This window comes from Salmo salar, chromosome ssa17, assembly GCF_905237065.1.
Source record: "Salmo salar chromosome ssa17, Ssal_v3.1, whole genome shotgun sequence".
Taxonomy (NCBI): domain Eukaryota; kingdom Metazoa; phylum Chordata; class Actinopteri; order Salmoniformes; family Salmonidae; genus Salmo; species Salmo salar.
This window is the reverse complement of record NC_059458.1, coordinates 880,348-888,542: the sequence shown is the minus strand read 5'-3', so window position 1 is coordinate 888,542 and position 8,195 is coordinate 880,348. Positions and strand designations below refer to the sequence as shown.

The 8,195-nt window shown below is 44.0% G+C and overlaps 1 pseudogene; it reads left to right on the top strand.

Moving 5' to 3' along the window:
• The first annotated feature begins 1,469 nt into the window (after positions 1 to 1,469).
• Positions 1,470 to 7,955, top strand: LOC123728308 (putative nuclease HARBI1; annotated as a pseudogene).
• The last annotated feature ends 240 nt before the right edge of the window (positions 7,956 to 8,195 follow it).

Below are 8,195 nucleotides of genomic sequence, written 5' to 3'. Positions count from 1 at the left end.
CAAAACACCTCCAGGCCGTGTAAGGGCTATTTGACCAAGAAGGACAGTGATGGAATGCTGCATCAGATGACCAGGCCTCCACAATCCCCTGATCGCAACCCAATTGAGATGGTTTGGGCTGAGTTGGACCGCAGATTGAAGGAAAAGCAGCCAACAAGTGCTCAGCACATGTGGAAACTCCTTCTAGACTGTTGGAAAAGCATTACAGGTGAAGCTGGTTGAGAAAATGGTTAGTACATGATTCCATATGTGTTATTTCATAGGTTTGATGTCTTCACTATTATTCAACAATGTAGAAAATATAAAAAATAAAGAAACCCTTGAATGAGTAGGTGTCCAAACTTTTAACTGGTACTGTACATTTGAAGTAAGTATTCAGATAGGCCTATATTTTATTTGAAAAATAAACCAAGTAGTTTAATATTTGTATTTATTTATAAATAGACTTTGAACATTTTTGAAGAACTCAAATACACCGACTCAAATACACTCCCATACATTTAACCCAGGTATTTGAAATAAGTATTTTAACACTGTCAAATTGAACTTGGCAGACGATTTGGTTTTTACAAATAAACATTGAAGTACTCAAATATAAGTACTTGTTTAGGGCTGTGTATTTGAAAATACTCAAAATAAAGTTTCAATACCATATAGTCAAATACATGTATATGAAACCAGGTCTGCGTACAATCCCATGTCTGCTGCCCAGGCTGCTAGAAGTGTAAATTGAGGCAAAAGAGGCTAGACTTCCATACAGCTTCTCAGGACCCCAGCTGCCATGGCACAGATTGACTTGTCAACAACCCTCGTCATAACTTGCCTACATCCTCTCCCTCTGCTTCAACTCTAAACAGCCTCCACACCTCAATAAAATAACGGGAATTTTATAATTGCCCGCTGCTATTGGGTTTGCAAAAGCAAAACAACGGTACGTACAGTATCCAAGCTAAATCGACGTCGCAGCCTATGATGGTGCACATACTTTGCCCCAACTTTGTTTGAAGTTAGCGGTGGCTACATTGTAAGGTTGTGACAACAACGATATCGTGGACACAAAAGTAAAGAACAGGCTACGTCTTAATTGTTACTTGTTGCGAAAGCACGCTTGTTCTTTTCTGATCTCCCAGAGCAGTCACGGCGGCACTGTTTGAAGAGCTAACAGAAGTGAAAGCTTGAACACTGAAAGCTAGTGGTTTTGAAACTTACCAACCAAGCTTGAGCCCGTCCCCGAACCAAGCAAGAGGTACCAGATCCACATCATATGGTATTTTCCAGCCTGCTTTTATCCACCCCGCCGTGGCCAACAATCTGGGCAATATAAAACGTATTTGGTTCGCTTTTATCTTCACTTTTCTGGTTGTTTTATCCTTTTTTTCTCTCTCTTCGGGCCAAAGTTCTAAAATCGCTTGCGTAAAGATGTGGTTTATCGCTGGGACAAACGTGTGGAATAAGTGCTATGGAGGAGGATGGCGGTGGCAGGGGAGTTGGAGTGAGTGGGGATCGGGTTATCGCTGTGAGAGAGAGGCGGAGACTTGTGGTTGCTACAGAAGACTAGAGGTCGGTTGGGAGTAGGACCATGTGCAGCACTCAAACTCTTTATCACAGAACTTGTGATATAGCCAGGCCAATGTTTATTCAAAAAGTTTGGCACATCCTATTCTATTCAGCCATTAGTTATTCCTCCTTTATACGTCCCGTGTGGCTCAGTTGGTAGAGCATGGTGTTTGCAACGCCAGAGTTGTGGGTTTGATTCCCACGGGGACCAGTACGAAAATAAATATATGAAATGTATGCATTCACTACTGTAAGTCACTCTGGATAAGAGCGTCTACTAAATGACTAAAATGTACTTTATTAGCTTGTGAGAGAAAATCTCTGTTGACTTTAGATACCTGGGAAAAGACATGTCACGTGTGCACTCAGTGAGAAGTTTGAATAAGCTACAGCTCCTTGTTTGCTCTCTGCCCCCAAAAATCGAATTCATGAAAACATCAGTTGACATTTTTAAATGTGCATGTTTTTTTTCTCCCTATGTGAACTTCTATTTCAATAAGAGAAAGTACACTGCATATTTTACCTTTATTTAACTGGGTGTAACCGATGTGAAATGGCTAGCTAGTTAGCGGTGGTGCGCACTAATAGCGTTTCAATCGGTGACGTCACTCGCTCTGCGACCTTAAGTAGTTGTTCCCCTTGCGCTGCAAGAGCAGTGGCTTTTGTGGCACGATGGTTAACGATGCTTCGTGCGTGTCAGTTGTTGATGTGCACAGAGGGTCCCTGGTTGAAGCCCAGGTACAGAAGCGATACTGTTACATGGGCAAGTCAGTTAAGAACAAATTCTTATTTACAATGACAGCCTACTGGGGAACTGTGGGTTAACAGCCTTGTTCAGGGGCAGAACGACAGATTTTAACCTTGTCAGCTCTGGAATTTGATCCAGCAACCTTTTGGTTACTGGCCCAACGCTCTAACCACTTGGCTACCCACCACCCCGATATGCATATACAGTACAACACTATTGTGAAAAGCATCACTCTTTATAACACACATACAAACACACACTCAAGCATGTATGCATGTACACACACTCACACATCCACACACACTCATGCATGCACGCGTACACACACACATCAGTCTGGCTGTCAGTGTCAGTGTTGTGAAAAGTGTGTAAACGCTGAGAACAGAGGGAGCAGACAGAACAGAAGCGATGAGCTTTCACCTGAGTGGACCTTTTCTCTTTATCATGCAATGCAGCTGTGTGAAGTCAAAGCCCAGAGTGTGTGTGTGAATGTGTTTGTCGGCTGTGTAAAAGTCAAAGACAGCCCCAGTTCAAACAAAAAAACTGCTTTTGAGCCCCCACTATCGAACAACCCCCGGCCCTGAAAGAATTCATCAACACATTGCTTATCAAGGCAGTAGGGCTTGGAGCAGGCAGGCAGGGAGCCAGGCAGAGTGATGTATGAGGCCATTGTCAATAATCTCAGTTTGATCCATATGGGTCATTATGGGAAAATCTCAAAGCTCAAGATTTCTTACTGTCTCATGTGTACTACAATACATAGTTTTCCATACTACACTAAAAACAAAACAAACTGTATTCCACATTATCATGAACATTTGCTGGTACTTGACTCAACTTCATGCAATACAGTTACAAAATTGAAGAATTTCACTGTTATGTGGAGCAGAGATTGAGACGTAACACATGTTCCAGTCAGTTAATATCTAATGGATTCATAAGTGAGGGAAGCCCTTGAGTTGCTGATGAAAATAATACACCATAACAATACAACATTGCTAAACAAAAACCTCCATAATGAATGAGCCCAGCACAGAGCAGAGTAAACATTTTGAGGCCTTTGGTCCCCCCCTGGGCCCTGTTCCAGAAAGCGGGTTTAGTGAAAACTCCGAGTTAGTTGACTCAGAGTTAGTTGACTCAGAGTTGAAGGAAACTCTGGGTTTTCGGTTTCATAAAGCCAGTTCAGCTTAACTCTGAGTAAGTTACTATGGCAACATACTCCATGAAGCTAACCTGCTCGCTGGCAGGTTTTCTTCAACTAACCCTGAGTTTCTCCTCCTCTTTAGCTGAAGCCTGCAGACTGAAGGAGGTGTCAGACATGTCATGTCCTTTTCTTGAAGAGCCATTTGATATTGAAGCACAAATACTCCGCAGAAATCTCTGTTGGGAGAAGGTGATCCCGCTTGGACGTTTTATCATTCCCTGATGATTATCTGTTTGAGCGTTTCCGTTTTTCTGCACAATCGATCATTCATCTGAACAATATTCTCAGCCCTCATATCGTTCATATGACACTAAGACCGCACTCAGTCAGCTGTATAAGGAAATAAGTAAACAGGAAACCACTCACCCAGAGGCGGCGCCCCTAGTGGCCAGAGACTTTAATGCAGGGAAACTTAAATCAGTTCTACCTAATTTCCATCAACGTGTTAAATGTGCAACCAGAGTGAAAACAATTCTAGATCACCTGTACTCCACACACAGAGACGCGCACAAAGCTTTCCCTCGCCCTCCATTTGGTAAATCCGACCACAATTCTATCCTCCTGATTCCTGCTTGCAACCTAAAATTAAAGCAGGTACCACCAGTGACTCGGTCTATAAAAAAGTGGTCAGATGAAGCAGATGCTAAACTACAGGACTGTTTTGCTATCACAGAGTGGAACATGTTCCGGGATTCTTCCGATAGCATTGAGGAGCACATCACATAAGTCACTGGCTTTATCAATAAGTGCATCGAGGACGTCGTCCCCACAGTGACTGTACGTAGTTACCCCCAACCAGAAACCATGGATTACAGCAACATTCGCACTGAGCTAAAGGGTAGAGCTGCTGCTTTCAAGGTGCGGGACTCCATCCCGGAAGCTTACAAGAAATCCTGCTATGCCCCCCGATGAACCATCAAACAGGCAAAGTGTCAATACAGGGCTAAGATTGAATCGTACTACACTGGCTCCGATGCTCGTGTTCTGTGGCAGGGCTTGCAAACTATTACATACTACAAAGGGAAGCACAGCCGCGAGCTGCCCACTGACACGAGCCTACCAGACGAGCTAAAACACTTCTATGCTCGCTTCGAGGCAAGCAACACTGAGGCATGCATGAGAGCATCAGCTGTTCCGGACGACTGTGTGGTCACGCTCTCCGTAGCCAATGTGAGCAAGACCTTTAAACAGGTCAACATTCACAAGGCTGCGGGGCCAGACGGATTACCAGGATGTGTGCTCCGGGCATGTGCTGACCAACTGGCAGGTGTCTTCACTGACATTTTCAACATGTCCCTGATTGAGTCTGTAATACCAACATGTTTCAAGCAGACCGCCATAGTCCCTGTGCCCAAGAACACGGAGGCAATCTGCCTAAATTACTACAGACCTGTAGCACTCACATCCGTAGCCACGAAGTGCTTTGAAAGGCTGATAATGGCTCACATCAACAGCATTATCCCAGCAACCCTAGACCCACTCCAATTTGCATACCACCCAAACAGATTCACAGATGATGCGATCTCTATTGCACTCCACACTGCCCTTTCCCACCTGGACAAAAGGAACACCTATGTGAGAATGCTATTCATTGACTACAGCTCAGCGTTCAACACCGTAGTACCCTCAAAGCTCATCACTAAGCTAAGGATCCTGGGACTAAACACCTCCCTCTGCAACTGGATCCTGGACTTCTTGACGGGCCGCCCCAGGTGGTGAGGGTAGGTAGCAATACATCTGCCACACTGATCCTCAACACCGGTGCCCCCCAGGGGTGCATGCTCAGTCCCCTCCTGTACTCCCTGTTCACCCACGACTGCATGGCCAGGCACGACTCCAACACCATCATTAAGTTTGCAGATGACACAACAGTGGTAGGCCTGATCACTGACAGCGACAAGACAGCCTATAGGGAGGAGGTCAGAGACCTGGCCGGGTGGTGCCAGAATAACAACCTCTCCCTCAACGTAACTAAGACTAAGGAGATGATTGTGGACTACAGGAAAAGGAGGACCGAGCATGCCCCCATTCTCATCGACGGGGCTGTAGTGGAGCAGGTTGAGAGCTTCAAGTTCCTTGGTGTCCACATCACCAACAAACTAGAATGATCCAAACACACCAAGACAGTGATAATGAGGACACAACAAAGCCTATTCCCCCCCAGGAAACTAAAAAGATTTGGCATGGGTCCTCAGATCCTCTTCTACAGCTGCAACATCGAGAGCATCCTGACTGGTTGCATCACTGCCTGGTACGGCAATTTCTCGGCCTCCGACCACAAGGCACTACAGAGGGTAGTATGTACGGCCCAGTACATCACTGGGGCTAAGCTGCCTGCCATCCCTGACCTCTACACCAGGCGGTGTCAGAGGAAGGCCCTAAAAATTGTCAATGACCCCAGCCACCCCAGTCATAGACTGTTCTCAATACTACCGCATGGCAAGCGGTACCGGAGTGCCAAGTCTAGGACAAAAAGGCTTTCCAACAGTTTTTACCCCCAAGCCATAAGACTCCTAAACAGGTAATCACATGGCTACCTGGACTATTTGAATTGTGTGCTCCCCCCAACCCCTCTTTTACACTGCTGCTACTCTCTGTTGATCATATATGCATAGTCACTTTAACTATACATTCATGTACATACTACCTCAATTGGCCCGACCAACCAGTGCCCCCGCACATTGGCTAACCGTGCTATCGGCATTGTGTCCCACCACTCTCCACCCGCCAACCCCTCTTTTACGCTACTGCTACTCTCTGTTTATCATATAGTCACTTTAACCATATCTACATGTACATACTACCTCAATCAGCTCGACTAACAGGTTACTGTTATAGCCTCGCTACTGTTATTTTTCCACTGTCTTTTTACTGTTGATTTTATTTCTTTACTTACCTATTGTTCACCTAATACCTTTTCTGCACTGTTGGTTAGAGCCTGTAAGTAAGCATTTCACTGTAAAGTCTACACCTGTTGTATTCGGCGCACGTGACAAATAAACTTTGATTTTATTTGACATTGTGGACATGCTCTCAGTTCGCAACAAATTCTTTGTGTTGCGCTTAGTTTTTTTGCCAATCGGAGTTTTCTATATGACATCGGTGACGCTGAGTATATTTCCAAGGCAACCGTCTCTTGCACTGAAACGCTTACTGTACACTTTTGTGGTGTTCCCACAGACATAGATGGCACTCATATTCCTATCATAGCTCCTTCAGTAAATGAAGGAGATATTGTGAATAGGAAGTCTTTCCACAGCATTAATGTGCAGGTAGGCCTAAATAGTAGCCTCTAGGATTCCAAATGAAAGATACTTCACATTACAGCTACTGCAGCTAATTACTGCTCTGCACTCTGAAGATCATATGTAATGTAGCCCACGTCATCAGCAACGTGGATGCAAAGTGGCCTGGATCTGTGCCCGCGAATTTCTTTTGTGTACACTGAGCACTAGATTTGCCCATGGTGAGTTTATAATAGAATATAGCTATATATGATATATATAATCAATATTTTGTTTCCTCCGATTGCAACTGAAAATTTCAACTGTATCCTCGTATTATCATAGGAGAGTTTGATGGTTACCTGCTCGGTGACAGAGGGACACGAGCCAGGGTATAGATGACCATTGCGATGCTCAAGGCCCGGTTCCAGTGCCTTCGTAGGCTCAGGGTCACCCCAGAAATGGAAATGGACATTATTGTGGCATGTGTGATTCTGCACAACATTGCCACAATTAGAGGAGAACAATGTCCTACTCAACCAGTGAACGATCCTGACCACCCCGCTGACGCACGAGATGAAAGAGCAGTCAGACACAATATGCTACCATCATTTCTGATTGACCCATCACCTCCCCAGTGTCAAATAAATACATTATGCCTTTCTTTTTATGAAGTCTTCTTTATTTCCTGCAAGTACACATGCAGTACAGTAGTTAGTATTGTTTTATGTTGTTCAAACAAGTAAAATCATCCACCTGTGGGCACATCACCCACCTTTAACTGATGTTCCAGCAATTGTATTTCTATTTTTATCTTTTGCATCTGCAGCCTTGTGGTCAATTTCTAAATTACATTTTTCAATTTGTTTCTTTAAGTACACCTTGTACAGCTGTTTCACAGGGGGGCTATAGGAACACAAAAAATGACATTGAATTTCACAGTGCCAGGTCTATTTACTTTCATTGTATGTCATGGGCCAATGCTGAACAACATCTTACTGAGGTAAGTTGTGCTGTGGAGGTGGATGGACCCTCTTCCTCATTGTAATTTCCAGAATTGCTCTGTTAGAGAAAAGGAAGGTGCAAGTTTTATTATGGTACAACACTATCATCAACTGTTAATGTTATTTTTAAAGTGTAAACCTCAATAGGCCTCTCTGTATCTTCCCTCTCTGTGGCAGCTAACAAGGTGTCTTCCTCATCCTCCTGTAATGAAAATTAACAATTTTGGTGTTCTACTCCAACCTATTATGAAAACTTTGTGGAGTATTAAGAGTACATACAACTGCATGGAGGTCTGTTATGGCAGAAGGCTCCACCAGACAGATTACACCATCAGTAACTGGTAGAAGATGAAGATTAGACAGTTAAATTATAACTTTACCCAGAAAAGTGACCCACCTAATTTGAATTTTACAACAGTGTGCAGGCCGCATCACAATTTTTTGAAATATTTAACTCT